Source organism: Pan paniscus, chromosome 6 (assembly GCF_029289425.2).
Source record: "Pan paniscus chromosome 6, NHGRI_mPanPan1-v2.0_pri, whole genome shotgun sequence".
NCBI classification, from domain to species: Eukaryota; Metazoa; Chordata; class Mammalia; order Primates; family Hominidae; genus Pan; species Pan paniscus.
This window is the reverse complement of record NC_073255.2, coordinates 166,428,886-166,448,281: the sequence shown is the minus strand read 5'-3', so window position 1 is coordinate 166,448,281 and position 19,396 is coordinate 166,428,886. Positions and strand designations below refer to the sequence as shown.

Genomic DNA, 19,396 nt, shown 5'->3' with positions numbered 1-19,396 from the left:
GAGTGTTTCATTTACTGGTCCTCAGCATTTGATACTGATTTAAAATCAATTTAGGACAAAAAGGAGGTCAAACTTCAAAAAGCCTACAAAATAATTTTTTTAGGTTAACATAAAACTGGTTTAAATATTCCAGGTATTTGAACTGATCAATCTTTTTATTAATCTACTTTCTTTAAAAGAATAAATAAAAATACTCTTTCAAAGCAATGCCCTCACCCAATTTTACACTTTAACTTCTGTGAGGACAAAATAATCTGACAATTTACCCAGTGTAGTCAGACTTTTTCTTATTCAGGAAACTGCCTCTTCCAATCCAAAGAATATCAGGATTTATAGAAAACAAAGGTTTCCTCGGACTATGCCTCACAACGACAAAACAAGAAAGAAGCCCAACATATTACTTAGAAAGCAGAAGAGGAACAACAAAATGTATTTCTTAACTCACTATGGAAAATCAAAATGATTTGTTTTAACATTCACCTTCTATAATCCCTTTTGAAAAGACATTACTAGATCAAGCACAAGCAGAGAACTATTGAAATTTAAATTGAATGTTTGCTTTTCAGATCAGATCCATCCTAGTTGAGGATCCTCTCTCTAAGAGACCATTACAAATTTAAAGACACAGAAAGTAGAGGACTCATTAATAGGAGCCAGGCAAGGCTCAGACCGTTAGCTCTGTAAGTAATATCACCTTATATTTTGTTCTTTTATTTCATCATTTGCATTTACCAAGTGTATATCATCCACATTCCATTTGTTCACTCTATTCTCACAAACGTCTATGGAAAAGCTGCCTGAATGGATGGGAGACTGCCTACATTAATTTTACTCACCAAGTTTTGTCCTGTTTAAATGTCAGCATACCACATTCATTAAACAAATATCCTTTGAGCACCTTTTCTGTGTAAAGTTCTGGACCAGGAACTGAAAGGGGATATTAGGATGATTAGTTCGACCCTCAAATAGCTTAACAGCAGTTCTCAAAGTAAACCATGGGACCCTGGGGGTCCTTGAGATTCTTCAAGTCATCAATGAGGTCAAAATTATTTTCATAATAAATAAGATGCTATTTGCCTTTTCTCAATGCATTTATATTTACACTTACGATGCAAAAGCAATGGTGGGGTAAAACTACTGACACTTAGCACAATTTAAGGTAACAGCACAAAACTATACTAGTAGCCATTATATCTTTCACCTTCATGTGCTCACGATAAAAAGGAGAAAAAAGTCCATTTTATTTAAGAATGTGCTTGATGAGAGTAAATATTATTAATTTTATTAACTCTTCTCCCCAGAGTTATGTCTTTCTACTATTCTGCGTAACAAATGGAAAGTATGCATAAAGCGCTTCTGTTGCATTCAGAAGTGTTGCATTCAGCTTTCTGTTGCATTCAGAAATGGCTGTCTCAAAAAGCGTGTGTACGGGCCGGGTGCAGTGGCTCACACCTGTAATCCCAGCACTTTGGGAGGCTGAGGCTGACAGATCACCTGAGGTCAGGAGTTTGAGACCAGCCTGGCCAACATGGCGAAACCCCGTCTTACTAAAAGTACAAAATTCAGCCAGGCGTGTGGTGGCAGCTGTAATCCCAGCTACTCAGGAGGCTGAGGCAGAGAATCGCTTGAACCTGGGAGGCGGAGGTTGCAGTGAGCTGAGACTGCGCCACTGTACTCCAGCATGGGTGACAAGAGCAAGACTCCATCTCAGGAAAAAAAAAAAAAAAAAGCGTGTGTGCTATGTTTTATGTTGCAAGCTGAATTAGCTGCTTTTTTTCACAAGGAATACAATTTTTACTCCAAAGAGTGGCTGACAGACAAACTATATTGTTCTTCAGACCTCGGTATTTGACAGACATTTTCTCAAAAATTAAAAGTGGGTCTGTCACTTCAAGGAAAACAACTGACAATATTTTTTGCCTATGATGGAAATTTGATATTTGAAGTGATAATTAGAATTTCGGAAAACTTGTATCTGCTACAGTGAGTCTAATAGTTTTCCATTACTTAAAAGCCTTTTCTGATGAGACTGGTGGTGATGTTAAAGAATGTGATTTTTGTGTCAATATTTGAAAGATCTCCATAAACTTGATGAATTAATATTTTCCAAATTACCAATAGATGATGTTACAAAATCATGCATCAGTTAAAATATCCATTCATAGAGCATGATAAACCAATAGGTTTTAATGTAAGAGTAGTTACCATTTCAGATTTCACATTGCAACTCATCTTTAAGAAACTACCACTGCTGAGTTTTAATATATCAAAGAATATCCACAATTATCTGAAAAGGCTCTTAAAATACTCTTCCAACCACATATTTGGTATGAGACCAGATCTTCTTTTTATACTTTAACCAAAGCAACATACTACAGCAGACTGAGTGCAAAAGCAGATGAGACTTCAGCTGTCTTCTCTTAAGCCAGACATTAAAGAGATTTGCAAAAACTGTAAAATATGTTTCTCACTAAAGTGTTCTGTTTTGAAAAAGTTGTTTTTCATAAAATAGTAACATAATTAAAATATTAACTTTTTAACATGTACAGGGTTATTTTTTAAATTAAGCACTTTTAAATTTTCTCAGTTTTAATTTCTAATATAGTATCAAAAGTTATAACATACATAAATAAAAGCTATTATATTTGGAGTCCTCAATAATTTTTATGAGAGTAAAAGGGTCAGGAGAGCAAAGATTAAGAACCACCGAGACGGGCAGATCACGAGGTCAAGAGATCGAGACTATCCTGGCTAACACGGTGAAACCCCATCTCTACTAAAAAAACAAAAAAATTAGCCGGGCGTGGTGGCGGGCGCCTGTAGTCCCAGCTACTTGGGAGGCTGAGGTAGGAGAATGGAGTGAACCCAGGAGGCAGAGCTTGCAGTGAGCCAAGATCATGCCACTGCACTCCTGCCTGGGCGACAGAGCAAGACTCCGTCTCAAAAAAAAAAAAAAAAAAAAAGAACCATTGGCTTATAGTATAGTAAGAGAGAAAAAAACACAAATAATAATCCAAGGTAGAATGTGATGATTGCCAGAGTCCTTCTATTCCTGGGCATTCCTGCTCTTCCTAAACTAGACCTATGCTACTTACCAGGCTCTTGAAATAATTTATTTAGCTCTGCTGTCAATATAATCAAAATGAGTCATTCATTTAGCAAACATGAAAAGGGTACAAGCAATACCAAGATAATGTGTTAAACCAATTTCAATTGATGGGTTTTTCTTTACTTGCTTTCTAAATAAGTGACCTGAATTAAAATTAGTTTTATTTCCCTGGTAGAAACTGAGTCAGCCTATACGGACAATTCTTTCACAAAAGACTATATATAATAGTCAATTCTCTTGGAAATGCACCCCACACAATCAAATTGTAATGGAAAGCTATGGAATTTGGTGCCCTATCAACAACAGGACAAAAAACTTGGAGTCCTACAAAGGCCTTGAGGATCAGGATACAAAATGTTACTCTTTTTTAAAAAAGCACTTTTGCTGGGCAAGGTGGTTCATGCCTGTAATCCCAACGCTTTGGAGGATTGCTTGAGCCCAGGAGTTTGAGACCAGCCTGGGCAAGATGGTGAGACCTTGTATCTACGAATAAAATAAAAAGAAAAAAAAATGGCCAAGCATGATGACAGGCACCTGTAGTCCCAGCTACTGGGGAAACTAAGGTGGGAGGACTGCTTGAGCAGGGGAGACTGAGGCTGCAGTGAGCCGAGACTGTGCTAACTACACTCCAGCCTGAGCAACAGAGGGAGATCCTGTCTCAAAAAATTAATTAATTAACAAAAGCACTTTCTGGAGAACCATATGCATATATGCTATCATTTGTGTTTTAAAAACGGAAGGACACAAACACACAATTTCTGCTTAGCTTACGTGGAATACGCAAGAAACTGCTAGCAGTGGTGGTTTCCAGAAAGGGAAACTGGGAAACCCACTTTTTACTGTATTCCTTTTAACCATGTGCATGTAATACTTATTAGAAACCACACTAACCTAGTTAGTTTGAATATTTTAAAAATACCACTTCACCTATTTCTCGTCTTTTATATCAAATGCAAATTCCAAAAATACTAGTAGATATGAAAATCATTAGATGTACATTTGTTACTTTAGCAATGGATACACATCTCACACTTGACAGAAGCATCAAAAGCAAGCTGTCCATCAACCTGAAGGTGATCAGCCATTGATTACCTGAAGGAGCACCTGATTTCCTGATCACAGAAGGAGAATAAAGATGCATCCATCTGCCCAACATAATTGGTGTAGTTGCTACTTCTTCCCCTTTTTGTATTCATCACAGCATTTAAGAAATCTGATAGCACCAAAGTAGGTAAGTTTAAATGCTCCTTTAAGTCACCCAGTAACATTAAATTCAGCATTCATTCAGCTCCTACTATGCACTACACAGTATGACTTAATGTAACACTTGTAACACACAATGTAATATGTTAGAGGGTGCCCTTGCATCCAAATACTTTATCCAATATAAGTTCAATCACCAATGACAAAGATTTGGAGGTTTTAACCAATTCTAAGTTTAATGAGCCAATCTTATGATGTGGCTACAGATAAACCTAATTCAAACTTAGACTGCCTCACAGTTGGCTAAATGATGTCCAGAACGCAAAAAAAATCGGAGCCACTGCAGCCTGTACTTATCGGACCAGCCCTACAACTCATGCTGGGTTCTAGGCCACACAGGATACTCAGGGACTCTGACAGTAGTGCAACTACTGTATGTCGAAGGCAACATTGAATGAGTTAGCTACCATGTGCCAAGTATTTAATATGAATTTTCCTTATATCTTCACAAATCAATAATAAAGGCATTATTGTCCCTGTCTTAAAATTAAGGCAATTCAGCCAGGGATGGTGGCTCATGCCTGTAATCCCAGCACTGTGGCAGGCCAAGGTGGGAGGATCACTTGAAGCCAGGTGTTTGAGACCAGCCTGGCCAACACAGTAAGACCCTGTCTCTAAAACAAAAATTAAAACATGGGGCTGGGTGTGGTGGCTCATGCCTGTAATCCCAGCACTTTGGGAAGCCAAGGCGGGTGGATCACAAGGTCAGAAGATCAAGACCATCCTGGCTAACATGGTAAAACCCCATCTCTACTAAAAATACCAAAAAATTAGCCAGGTGTGGTGGCAGGCACCCGACGTCCCAGCTACTCGGGAGGCTGAGGCAGAAGAATGGCGTGAACCCGGGAGGCAGAGCTTGCAGTGAGCCGAGATCGCACCACTGCACTCCAGCCTGGGCAACAGAGCGAGACTCCGTCTCAAAAAAAAAAAAAAAAAAAAATTAAAACATTAGCCGGGCATGGTGGCACATGCCTGCAGTCCCAGCTACTCAGGAGGCTAAGACAGGAAGATTGCCCGAGCCCAGGAGTGTAAGGCAACAGTGAGCCGTGACTGAGCCACTGCACTCCAGTTGGGGAGACAGAAAGAGACTGTTTCTAAAAAACTAATAAATTTAAAAATAAATAAATAAAATTAAGACGATTCAGACTCAGAAAAGTTAAATAACATGCTCAAGGTTGCAAACTTAGTAAGTGACATTAACAGAATTTAAGCCCAGAGCTCCTATAGTGGGTTGAACTGTGGCTCCCAAAAAGATATGTTCACATGCTTACCATTGGCACCTGTGAATACTACCTCATTTGAAGAAAGCGTCCTTAGAGATGTAACTAAGGATCTTGAGATCATCCTGAAATATCTAGGTGGGTTCTAAATCCAGTGACAAGTGTCCTTTTAAGGGTGAAGCAGATAGAGATTACACGGAGAGGAGACAATGAGACCATGGAGGCAGAAACTGGAGTGACGTAGCCACAAGTCAAGGAATGCCACCAAAGGCTGGAAGAGACAAAGAACAGATTCTCCCCCAGAGTCTCCTGAGGGAGCGCCACCCTGTGAACACCTTGATTCCAGACTCCTAGCCTCCAGAACTGTGAGAGAATACATTTCTGTTTCTTGAAATCACAAAGTTTGTGGTTTTATGGCAGCCCCAGGAAACGAATGCAGTCCACAAACTCTCTCTCTCCAGCATTCCCTATTGCCTTCCCAAGGTTGAAGGATCTAGGGATATGTAAACTAAAATAGGGACGACTCGGACAATAAGGAAAATGAAAACTATACTTGCTTTTGCAAGCCCTAGAGAACAGAGTAAAATCAGTAGGTAAAAATTTTAGGGATACCACTTGGGAGACTGAGACAGGAGGATCCCTTCAGCACAGGAGTCTGAGAGCAGCCTGGGCAACACAGAGACCTTGTCTCCAAAAAATAATAATAATAAAAAGGTTCAGGGAGAAATTTCAGTTGGGAAAACTTTCCAACCATCAAATATCTTAAAGACCAACCAGACTTTTGGTAGGTGGTTACGTTTCCTATCACTGGATGTGTTCAAGAAGAGACTGAAGACTTTGAACTTTGGAGAGCAGAGCTTTCTTAGATGATTTAGAATCTCTTCCCATCCTGAGTTCCTAAAATTATAAAATGTTAGATAGTACCACAAAAGCCTAAGTAAAGTAAAATATTACAAATGAGTTTTGCCAGGTTTCTACAATCATTCAAATAAATACTGCTTGTTATGTCTCAGGCACTGTGCTTGGTAATGAACACCAACACAGTATCTACTCTCACGAAGCTTACAATCTGGTGGAACAGACATATATCAAGCAATATGCAAACAAATGTAAAATTATATATATGACCACCTATGATGAAGGAAAAACGCAAAAAAGAGGGAGACCAGGTAAAACTTCCCTAAGGAAATGATGTTTGAGCAGAGACCTGATGGATTTAGTCATCCTTTGGTATCTGGGGGTGAATCAAAATCCACAGATGCTCATGTCCCTTTCAGCTGGGCCTCCATATCCACAGGTTCTGTATTCTCGGATGGAAAATACCATACCATTTGGCTACAAAATGGATTTCTTCAGAATGAAAGCAATCATTGTGGTGGATTCTCAAGTGAGAATTAGCTCTTGCTTTCATACCTTTCAGATACAGAAGTTTAAGAGAGAAAAAGGTTGTACTTTTTATTCTCAGATTCTCTACCTCCCGCCATGTCTGGAAGATAGTGATTTAAGAATCTTGTGAAGCATACATTCTAAAAGTTCTTCTTTTGGAAAAGATCTTAATCTTTCAAAGTAGAAGGGAAGAGAATAAACAAGTCGGACTTTGTCATCGTCACCTCTACAGGCTTTACTATACTTAAGAGAAAACAATGACATTACTTTAGATACTAAATGCAGTCACTAAGAAACGATTTACCCTAGATTTGCTTTGCATTTTGTATAAAAAATAAAAACAAAAACAAATCAGTTACCAGAGGGATTAAAAACAGAATTAAATGAGTAGGCAGGAAAACTGGGTTACACTACTAGCTCTAAATAGGATTCTACCATATACAATTTTTAAGAAAGATACCTTTGAGAAAGTTCCAGTCATTCTTTACACAGAATTAGAATTATATATATCACATATTTCACTGAGTGTATGAGTTGGATTACACAGCATTTTGAATATTTTATCTATACAAAATCTTTTGAACTCCCTAGAGATAATGCAAAAAAAAACACCACAGATATTTTTAACACTACTGTATTATACTATTGCTACTACTAATACTTCACGTGCTGACAATTGGAGTAACTCAGAAGCTCCCAGGGTAAAATAAAAGACCAATGCTATCTTGAGACAAGGTTCTTCACTTCAGAAACTAACCTGCAAATAGAAATCTTAGCTCAGGAAGTATCATGGCAGAGTCAAGAAAAAGCAAGTTAATATGTGAAGGAAATCGAGGTTAACCCAGGATTTAGCTTTCATTCTGCACTAAGTTAGCTTTCATTGGCAAGCCCTTACACCCTTACTCCAAGTTACCCTTACCTCAGCAAGACCATAAAGAGTATGAAATGGTAAGCATTTCCTCAACAAATATGTATTAGGAGAGAAAATTTAAAAATATCTTTTACATTTCATTAAAACAAATGGATCTGTAACTGTCTCATTAAGAATGTTTCAAGGTAAAAATAAATTGATAGTGTGAATATGTATTGTGTATATCCATGTGTGCTTAGAAAAATATCTAAACCAGCTGGTCGCAGTGGCTCAAGCTGGTAATCCCAACACTTTGGGAGGCCAAGGTGGGCGGATCACCTGAGGTCAGGAGTTCGAAACTAGCCTAGCTAACGTGGTGAAATCCTGTCTCAACTAAAAATGCAAAAATCTGCTGGGCACAGTGGCGGGCACCTGTAATCCCAGCTACTCAGGAGGCTGAGGTGGCAGAATCACTTGAACCTGGGAGCCAGAGGTTGCAGTGAGCCAAGATTGTGCCACTGCACTCCAGTCTGGGCAACAGAGCGAGACACTGTCTCAAAAAAAAAAAGAAAAGAAAAGAAAGAAAAATATCTAAACCATGCATATTAAAGTATCTTTGCATTGTATAATTATTTTTAATTTTCTTCTGTTTTTCTACAATGAATATGACATAGCTTTTTCCATTAAGAGAAAAATATATTTATTGTTTAACATGTAACACGGACTTAGAATCGATTTTGGAAGAAATTTTAATTTAGAAGAAAATTTAAATATCATTTCTGTCCTCTTCATTTTTCAAATGGGGAAAAAGGCCCAGTAAAGATAAGTAACTTGCCTATCCAAAATCTGACAGTGAAGTCATTAGGGCCATAATTGTGTTATCTGTATTTATGTTTATTTTTTCTGCTCGTAAAAGCTAATGCATTTTCATTAAGGATAACTTGAAAAACAATGGAAGGTATAAGAAAGAACATGAAAATCACCTAATAAGCTTATAGACCAAAGACAACCACTAATGGGGGGTGCTTTTCTTCTAAATTTTTCACTATAAATACATTTCGGCCGGTCACGGTGGCTCACACCTGTAATCCCAGCACTTTGGGAGGCCGAGGCGGGCAGATTACAAGGTCATGAGTTCTAGACCAGCCTGACCAACATGGTGAAACCCTGTCTCTACTAAAAACACAAAAATTAGCCCAGCATGGTGGCGGGTGCCTGTAATCCCAGCTACTCAGGAGGCTGAGGCAGGATAATCGCTTGAACCCGAGAGGCGGAAGTTACAGTGAGCCAAGATCATGCCACTGCACTCCAGCCCGGGCGACAGAGCGAGAAAGTATCTCAAAAAAAAAAAAAAAAAAAAAAAAAAAAAAAAAAATTCTATGGAGAAAAACTTTTAAAATAATAGAGCCAAAAATTAAAGAAGACAACAATTTTAACACTCAGTCACATTACCACATAATTCTGGTAACATATCAGAATTACTTCTTCTTTAGACTTAGCACCTACAGCTAGTTTTGGGGTAAGAGACTAGTTCTATGATGGTATTCCATGATGTGTTCTTACTTAGCAAATCTTGGCTAGTTCTTTGATTTGTGGGCTATTTTTACATGGAAGATCTGTTACCAAAAATTTTATTTCATAATTGTTTAATGAAAGAAAGAACCAAAAAAAGTTCCCAAAGGAAAAGACAAAATACTCCATTCTATCTGGGCCCTCTTTGGAGATTTACTGAATGTAAAGATCATCCACAAACACAAGCTAATTACAAATCACATAACACAAGTTTAAGATTACCCAACATATTTATTCATATCATTCTTGTATTTACCAAGACTACTGGTAAAATAAATAAAAGTTGTAGACCCTCTCCCCAGAAAAATCACAAATTAATCCCAAGTGGCATTAATTTATTTTGAGGGTGGCAAGCAAAAGTATGGATATCACTGCCCCAGAAACTAGGGCCTAGCTGACAAAACTGCCTCCTAATCTAATTTCAAAGATGCAAAGATTAGCAGAAGGAAGTAAAAATTACCAATTATCTAAAATTTCAAAAAGAAATATTTTGGAAATCAAGTAAGATCTAGTGAACACATAATGTGCTTGAATTTCTTAATTTTATTCACGACTTTAGAAATGTGAATGCCAGCAATTTCTTAGCATTAAATCATCCTGGATCTCAAAGTATTCCATAATCGTCATATTTCAGAAAGACACTACAAAAACCATCAACGGTATTTTCATTTCATGGTCAGAAAAAATTTGCAAGGAGAAAATAAATGTCTTGCCCCATATCACTAGACTGAAATATTTGTGCATTTAAAAATTTTTCCAAAGCATAAGCAACACCTAACTTAAAAATGAATTTTTTCTGACAGATGAGCCAGCTTGGTAGAAAAATTTTTTTCCAACAAGCACAATCTATCAATTTGTTTTCTTTCAAAACACTTTCCCTTTAAAACAATAGTAATTTGGGCCCAGTGCGGTGGCTCACGCCTGTAATCCCAACACTTTGGGAGGCCAAGGCGGGCGGATCACAAGGTCAGGAGTTCAAGACCAGCCTGTCCAATATGGTGAAATCCCATCTCTACTAAAAATAAAAAATTAGCTGGGCATGGTGGCAGGCGCCTGTAGTCCCAGCTGCTTGGGAGGCTGAGGCAGAAGAATCGCTTGAACCCGGGAGGCGGAGGTTGCAGTGAGCCAAGATCATACCACTGCACTCCAGTCTGGGTGACAAAGCGAGACTCTATCTCAAAAAAAAAAAAAAAAGTGATTTGATTCCCCTACCCCACAAAGCCTACTGTATCTACAGTGCATGAATAAACATATACTAAGTGTCAGTCCTAGAGTATAAAAAAACCAAGCAATCCAGAGACTTGACAAAATTCTGAAATTGGTTAAGCTTTGCTTTGGCATTCCTCCTACCTTCCTTCTGGTGCTCCTACTCCCATTTCTAAGAAGTTCCTCGTATCTTTCCAAAGTTCTTCACCTGAGACACCTACTCAAGATTTCTTTCCCTTGATCTATCTCACTTGTTGAGATAACTGATTTCAGCCAACGAACACAACCAACACTTGATTTAATCATTAACATTTAGTAAAGGCCCTTGACTTTTCTGTATGTCAACAGCCCCCTTGAAAAATCTCATAAATGTTGTGGACCCTCTCCCCAGACAAATCACACATGCACTCACACATAACTTTTCATACAATTTTAAGGGATTCAGGGTCACACAGCCAAAATATATAAACCCCAGAACCAGAAAACCCCAGGTTAAAAACCCCCATACTTAACATATTAATATAATAAAACCTCAAAACTCTGCAAGAGGTTATTTGTATTTTAAGACACTGTCAACTCAAATGAAATCTCCAATTCTCAGAATTTAAGACAATGTAAAAGAGGCAAAAAAAAAAAAAAACAATATGGAGATTTTTAGGCAGCCTTGTCATTGGGGGTCATCTCCCAAAGCATTTAAGCTGCAACTCCCATTGCAGAGAGACATGGAGGAACAGGACCTATTTCTAAGAATGGGTCTTCTACTAAGTTAGATTCTGTAGGACCTACCCCTGAATTTAGTAATGCTCTAGAAATCTATTCTGTCTAAACTATCATGGTTCCCAGCAAAACAATACATACATATGTGTGTGTGTGTGTGTGTGTGTGTGTGTGTGTGTATATACACACACGTATGCCAAGTCCAGTTTTTATCCCAATGATTTTTTTTTTTTTAATAGATACGAGGTCTTGCTATGTTGCTCAGGCTGGTCTTGAAGTGCTGGGTTCAAGCGATCCTCCGGCATTGCCCTCCAAACCAATGAACTCTGTGGTATTTCACACGGCTAACTTCCCTGTCAGTATTCACTTAATCCCTCTCTTCAGCTTCTTCAACCCTATAACCTTATCTGTTTAGCCATTCTTTCTCAACTTACTTCATAGGTTTCTATTCTTCTACTTGACCCTCAGATGTAGATGCTCTTCCAAGGTTGCCCTTAGTTTTTTTTTCTTCACTCCTGATATGGTTAAGCATTCCTAATCCAAAAGTTTAAAATCTGAAATGCTCCAAAATCTGAAACTTTCTGAGTGTTGACCTGATGCCACAAGTGGAAAATTCCACACCTGACCTCAGGTGACATGTTGCAGTCAGAATGGAATCAAAACTTTGTTTCCTGCACAAAATTATTTAAAATATTGTATAAAACTGCATCCAGGTTGTAAGATGTATATGAAACATAAATGAATTTCAAGTTTAGATTTGGGCCCTATCTCCAGGGTATCTCATTATATGTATACCAACATTACAAAGTCAAAAAAAACTCCAAAACACTTCTGGTCCTAAGCATTTTGGATAAAGGATACTCAATCTGTACTATTTTCTCTTTCTTTTTTATAGACAGGGTCTTACACTGACACCCAAGCCGGAGTGCAGTGGCCCTATCATAGCTTGCTACAGCCTCAAACTCCTGGGCTCAAGTCATACTCCAGCCTCAGCCTCCCGAGTAGCTGAGACCACAGGTGGCTACCACTATACCTGACAAATTTTTTAAATTTTTGTAGAAACAGGGTCTCACTACGTTGCCCAGACTGGTTTTGAACTCCTGGCCTTAAGTGATCCTCTGCCTTGGCCTCCTAAAGTGTTAGGATTACAGGTGTGAGGCACCATGCCTGGCTTTCTGCAGTTTCTATATGGCATTATACTGATGAATGCAAATCCCCTAATTTATCCCAATGTCCCCTTGAGCTCCAGCCCAAATACCCAGGTACTTACTTGACCTTTCTTGATTCCCAGATATCTAAACACATCTGGAATCATACTCTATTACCTTCCTCCTCAAATTCTGTTCTTCCTATACATTCCCTATCTTAAAGGCATCATCATCACCCAATAACCACACTATAATCTTTAACTCTTTACTCAATTCTCACTCAAATCTGACAACTGTGAAGTAAAAATTATCCCCAGAATCGATGTCCTTTTACATCACAATTCAATACTCTCACAAGTCTCTAGTCAAATCTTTACATGTCATCTTTTCAAAAACCAGAGTGGATGTCCTACTCAAACCTCTTATGGTCCCTAAATGCCTATAGAATAAAGTTCACACTCATGAGCATGGAATTACAAACTCTTCCCAATATGGCCACAACCTTATCAGTTTCACTTTCCACTATTCTCCAAGTCGAGCAAAATCCACTTGCTAGTTCTCAAATCAGACTACTGATGCCCTTCCTCTCAGCCCCTCTTCTCCATCAGTAATGCAGCTACTCCCCCTTCCAAGTCCTACTCAAACTTCCCCTATGTGAAAAGTCTTCCCTAAGCTCACTCTTCTCTGTGTATCATTCTCCTCTCCCTAGAAGGAATTTCTCCCTCCTCCTATAATCCCACACCACTCTTTGTTTGCTCTATTTTGGTTCTCTAGAAGTTGTAACATAGCTAGTTGAGCCCATACCTTTCTGCTCTACACGACAAGGCCCAAGATTTGTTACTCTAGCACCTAGCACATGCCCAGAATGTGGTATATCTTTAATCATCGTCAGGTGAATGAGTGGCAAAACTCCAAAGTGAGAATACACTTAAGGAGGTTATTTCTCAATGGAGAGAATGCTTCACTCTCCTTTGAACATAAAACAAGAATCAGATCCCCTAGTCCCCAACTCCCCATTTCTAGTCCACTGCTCAAACAGTTTTAAGCAATGTTTCATGGGGACATTTCCTCATTTCCCCTTGTTCTTTGTAGGTTTAGCTGCCAGCCTAACCACATTAGCATTCAGTAGCAGCAACAAAACGGACTCTTAAAGTTCTAAAAAGCAAAAACTTTACAATTACCAACAGTAAAATACATGCTCTTGTTTAAAAAACTGTCTTAATATATATGCATACAAAGCTCATTCTTCATGAAGATTCAGAAAATGGCTTGGCATAGTTTATCCCAACAGGCACCACTTAGAGAGTTCTTAAGAAAATGTCCACTTAAGCCATCAGCCAAACTTTTCACATTTGTTACCACAGAAATCAGCATGCATGAATTAATCGAAATACAATGCATACTAAACAATGCAATTACTATAGTCTAAATCACCAAACTGATAACCCATACAAAAGTAGCTCTTACAACTTTTTTTGAGAATATTTCCCCTAAAAAATTCCAGTGATCATCCCAACCTACAAAACTAGATTATTTTACTAGTATCATCTTCTCTTTACCCCTCTTCTCCCCACCAACACTCCCTCCAACACACACACACTTCTCCTTAAGAGAAACGGCTTCCTCAAGAAATTATCTGATGGTTCAGTAGCAGTTGGAGTTTTACACAAACTATGTTGTGATTGGGCAAGGCAGACTACCAGATCTGGGATTCAGTAGACCATTCCTTACTGTCAGATTATCTTCTAAGTGACTGCTCTTAGAGAAACAACACAGATTTGCCTCAAGAGATTACAAATGTGGTAGGCCTACCTTAACAGCAACTAGTTTTTTTTAAGAAACAGGGTCGCACTGTCGCCCAGGCAGGAACACAATGGCATGATTATGCTCACTGCAACCTCAAACTCCTAAGTTCAAGTGATCCTCCTGCCTCAGCCTCCTGAATAGCTCAAACTATAGGCATATGCCACCACACCCAGCTAGTTTTTCGTTTTTTTGTTTTTTTAAATATTCTGTAAAGACAGGATGTCACTACATTACCCAGGCTGGTCTAGAATTCCTAGCCTCAAGCAATCTTCCTGCCTTGGCCTCCCAAAGTGCTGGGATTATAGGCATGAACCACCATAACCAGCCATTGTTTTCTAATATACTAGAACATCTCTGTAAAGTTTTATTTCTAGCCCTTCTTTGGGTCATAGAAAGTTTACTTGGTATCACATAAATGTTCACATTTTAAAACATTTTAGGCCTAAAGACCACAACATGATGAAGCCTTTTGGATGTTTTGCTAACTACACTGCATTAAGTTGGGCTGAAAATACATTAGCCCAATTCTGAAGTGCACTTTTGAAAAAATAAAAAATACATATATGTGTGTGTGTATATATATATATTCTAAGGTATAAGCAATCCACTTATTTTTCTTGAGCAGTCAAAAATTCCTTTCCCAAGTTTTGTCCATAATGCACTAAAATAACTTCAAACAAAGCATTGTTGTTGCTCGAGGATTAAGTTTCCAATAGCTCAATATGGTTTTAATCTCCTGGAAACACCTGAAATTGATTTGTTTCACCTCCTTTTACTATTTATCTTCCAGTCTGTTTACCTTAGTAGAAAACTGATGGATAAAAGTACTAACTGAAAACCCAAGTGGGTAATCCACCCTCTAGTTAATAAGGAAGGAAATATGATACACAAGGCACAAAAATTAACATGTATCTTGAGACTCAAAAAACATTGGACTTGGTCTAAATAAAATGTTTCTAAAATAACAAGTGGGTTCCTTTTTCATTGCTTTTTACTAAGCATTCATGGAAAATTATATTTGGGTAAGCTCAGGCTGAAAACACTAGCTTTAGCTATCAAGAAAAACATGAAAGAACATAAAGAAAACGTATTTTAGTATAGAACATTTCCTGAAATGTTTTTTACAAAATCAAAGATTTGCATTTTAAGATTGATTTTCCAAATACTCTATATATAGATATTAATAAGCATCACACATAGTCACACACAAACATCTAAATTCAGATATCCCATTTCCTAGATGATTACTGGCCCAGAAAGGGCGCATCTAAACTCTTGAGGTTAAAGTAGACATTTGTGAAATTCAACAGCCCAGGGAGTTTCCCCTCACCCTTCAATTTTTCACAGTGGCACTGTGTGAATGAATAAGCCTGCTTCAGCATGAAGCAACAGGCTCGTCTAAAGACATCTGACAGAAGCTGAATGTATACATTAACTTCCTGTTGAGGTAGGACTGTAGACTGTTTCTAAAGAGTGACAGTTCATAGTCCCTCCAGAAACCAAAAAATCAGCATGCCTTTTCAAATACTCAGGGAAAAATTTTAATTTCAGTAATTACTGTTCATCGTTATTATTCCTCAACTTTACTGAATGCCTTATTCCATACAAGAAAAGGCATAAAAATTTAATTCCAGACCACAGGAGCTTAAATTTCCCTTAAAACAAGTCACTCATTCGTGATTATTTCACATAAAATGCTTCTAAAGACAACCCAGAGATTTGGTTGAACCTACAGTGTGCAGGCAATGCAAATTCAGGTATTTAAATCATGGGAAGTTGGCCTTCGGTTCCCTAACAAAATTAGACAAGTGCATAATTATCGTTTAATAAAACAAAAAACCTACAATTTGGGGTCCTAATGGCATACACAGGAATTCAGAAGGAAACCTGAAATCCTTTCTCCTTTAAACCTTCTATATCTGGACAAGGGCCCTCATTATCTTCTACTTCTATAGCTCCTTCTCTTAACACAGGAGCTAAATTTCCTTGAAACATGTTATGAAGCCACTGCCAGCATGGTGGCACTTGCCTATAGTCTCAGCTACTGGGGAGGCTGAGGTGGGTGCATTCCTTGAGCCCAGGAGTTCAAGGCCAGCTTAGGCAACATAGCAAGATCCCCATCTCTAACTTAAAAAAAAAAATTATATATATGTATGTACACACACACACACATACACACAAATACATATTTTTATAAGAAAATTATTGGGCCAGGCGCATTGGCTCATGCCTGTAATCCCAGCACTTTCGGAGGCCAAGCCCAGCAGATCACCTTAGGTCAGAAGTTCGAGACCAGCCTGGCCAACACGGCAAAACCCCGTCTCTACTAAAAATACAAAAATTAGCCGGGCATGGTGGCCCACGCCTGTAATCCCAACTACTCGGGAGGCTGAGGCCGAAGAATCGCTTGAACCCAGGAGGCAGATGTTGCAGTGAGCCGAGATCGCACCACTGCACTCCAGCCTGGGTGACATGAGACTCCGTCTAAGAAAAGAAAAAGAAAAAGAGAACTATTTCCACAAAAATTGCCGACTTGGGGATAAGAACTTTTCTTTGTCACAGGAGACTATGACCACTGACTACTAAGCAAAAAGTCATTTTCCCTCCTATATGTCGAGTTTGAGGCTGTGTGAGGAAATTAAAGGACTTCAAATAAGGATGGGCCAAAAGATTAAGTAGAGTTTTTGTTTTTGTTTTTTTAGATGAAGTCTCGCTCTTGTCCCCCGGGCTGGAGTGCAATGGCGCGATATGATCTCGGCTCACTGCAACTTCTGCCTCCCAGGTTCAAGCGATTCTCTTGCCTCTCTTGCCTCGGCAGCCCCCGCCCCCGCCCCTCCCAGCAGCTGGGATTACTGGCGCCTGCCACCACGCCCAGCTAATTTTTGTATTTTTAACAGAGATGGGCTTTCACCATGTTGGCCAGGCTGGTCTCGAACTCCTGACCTCAGGTGATCCACCCAGCCTCGGCCTCCCAAAGTGCTGGGATTACAGGTGTGAGCCACCGCACCCGGCCGTAAAGAGTTTTCTTAATCTGATTATTGTTTTTTTGGGTCATGGGCCCTGTTGAAAGCCACTAAGTCCTATCAAAAGAAAAAAAAAGCCCCTTGACACAAAAAAATTCTGCCCACAATTTAGGATCCAACTTAAGAGTAAATATTCTACATTGCATGTGATAATTATGTCTGCTTTCGGACTCATAAAATAAGGAAATTACACTCAGATGCACGGAGAGAACTAGTCATATTTTCACTGTCTTACGGGGTAACCTGTCAAGAACTGTCAAATACAATTTTAGGGAGTCGGGATACTAATGAATCAAACACACACACACACACAAACAGCATCTCCAAGACTCCAGCACCCCCCTTTCCCAATTACTTACTGGTCAAGCCCAAAGGAAAAATAATTTTTTAAAAGGCTAGGCTGAGATGGAATGGGAAAAAGGATCACTGTGAGCACAGATGATGTCCCGGGACAAAAGCTCTGCCCAACACTGCCCAAGCTGACAGGCTCACTCACACTACCTTTCTCCTTATACGTCTCTCAATACGCAGTCTCTGAACACTTAAAAAAATGTGAATTTTGCTCTGACCACATAAAGAAATCAGCACGATTGACACCAGCTCTAAAATAAGCAATTAATATATTCTAATCTAATGCTTAAGAAGAATGGAGAGCAGGCAACAGCTCCTCCAACTGGTTGGAGCAGATATCACTGGAAGCCCCCCAAGTATTAAGATTTTTAAACAACTTCAAGTTCTGGTGGGCACAGCCAAATACACTGCAGAAACTTTGGGACCAGCAGCCACGACACAACAGGTAAGAGAGGCAGCAGACATCATTGCACGATGGAGTGCACAACATTCAATGACAAACCCGAAAAGGTCTGGGGATATGGGAAAATACCATGCACACGGCCATCTCAGAGCCCCTGTCTTTCCAGTGGCAAAAGGTTCTGTTCCTTCGGAGGGGCGTGCCACTCCCCCTCTCCCTCACCCAGGGGACCACCACCCCAGGCACAGGAAGAACCGCGGCCCCTCCGCGGGCACATCTCAGCTGGGGAAGAAAACACAATGTCGCTCCTTATTTCTGCGTACAAAAGGACTTTGCGCCCTCCTCCTCGAACTGCCGCCCCGGCCACCTCCTAACTTGCAAGAAGGTGGGCAACGCGCCATATTCCAGCGTCCCCCAGTCTACCTGGGTAACAAGCCCACGCCACCCCGGCAGGAGGGAAGCTTCGGAGGTCGCCCAAAGAGCCAGCCTCCTCTCCCACAGGAGACAGCGGCTCCCGCGCCCCAGCCCGGCCCCACCGCGCCGCCCGCCCGCGTACGAAAGCCGGGAAGGGCCGAGGGGGCGAGCCGTGAGCCGCGGCTCCGGTCCCGCGCAGCCCGCCCACCTCCCGCTCCCGGGCCCGGCGCACTCTCCCGCGCCTCCCGCTCCCGAGCTGCGGGAAGGCCGGGCCCCGGGTTCCACGGCGGGGAGAAGGCCGCGGCCCCGAGAGCCCCAGGCGGCGGGGGAGGCCGGAACCCTGGGGCTCTCGGGAGGGCAGCGCCTCCATCCCGAGCCCGCCAGGACGCCTGGGGCCTAGTGCGGCCTGCGCATCCTCGGGGTGGCGGTTTGGCTGGGCCGGGCCGGGGCCCCCCGCCCGAGGCGGGCCGAATCCGGCGGGGGCCCAGGCCCAGAGCCGGGGGCGGCAGGGTGCCGGCTGCGGGGCGGGCCGGCCGGCCGGCGGGCGGGCGGCGTGTTGCGGCTGCGCCGGGGCTGAAATAGCTGGAGATTGCGCGGTAGGGCACTCACCTCAGAGCGGCTGCGCTACCGTGGGCCTGCGCCGTGGAGACTGCGACCGCGCCGGCTCCTCGCAGCCTCCTGCCACCAGCGGCAATGGCGAGCGCTGCCGCTTCTGCCGCCGCCGCCGCCGCCGAGGAGGGGGAGGGGAGGGAGAGGGCACGCACGCGACGCACGGCCCGGCTTCCCCGCCCGGCCGCCGCCATGATGAGGAGGTCGGCGCGGCTGTGCTGCGGGCAGGCAGCGGAGAGGGCTAGCGGAGAGGGCTCGCGGCGAGGGCTCCAGCCTACCCCGCTGCCGCGTCGCGTGCACGGAGCGCTTCAGAGGTTTGGAG

At 41.1% G+C, this 19,396-nt stretch overlaps 1 protein-coding gene across 9 annotated transcripts in view; it reads right to left on the bottom strand.

Annotated features, from left to right (window-relative positions):
- Positions 1-19,194, bottom strand: part of NRF1 (nuclear respiratory factor 1) — a 145,192-nt gene extending 125,998 nt beyond the window's left edge. For 3 of the 9 annotated variants that reach the window (XM_034964979.2, XM_055114860.1, XM_063606096.1), the window contains exon 1: positions 19,075-19,194. The gene's annotated coding sequence lies outside the window, so the exon portion shown is untranslated. Of the gene's footprint in view, positions 1-836; positions 17,157-18,183; positions 18,415-18,474; positions 18,602-19,074 lie in introns of those variants that run through there. The other 6 variants (XR_010112642.1, XM_057302686.1, XM_063606094.1 and 3 more) reach the window with 5 other exon arrangements.
- Positions 19,195-19,396: the final 202 nt, after the last annotated feature.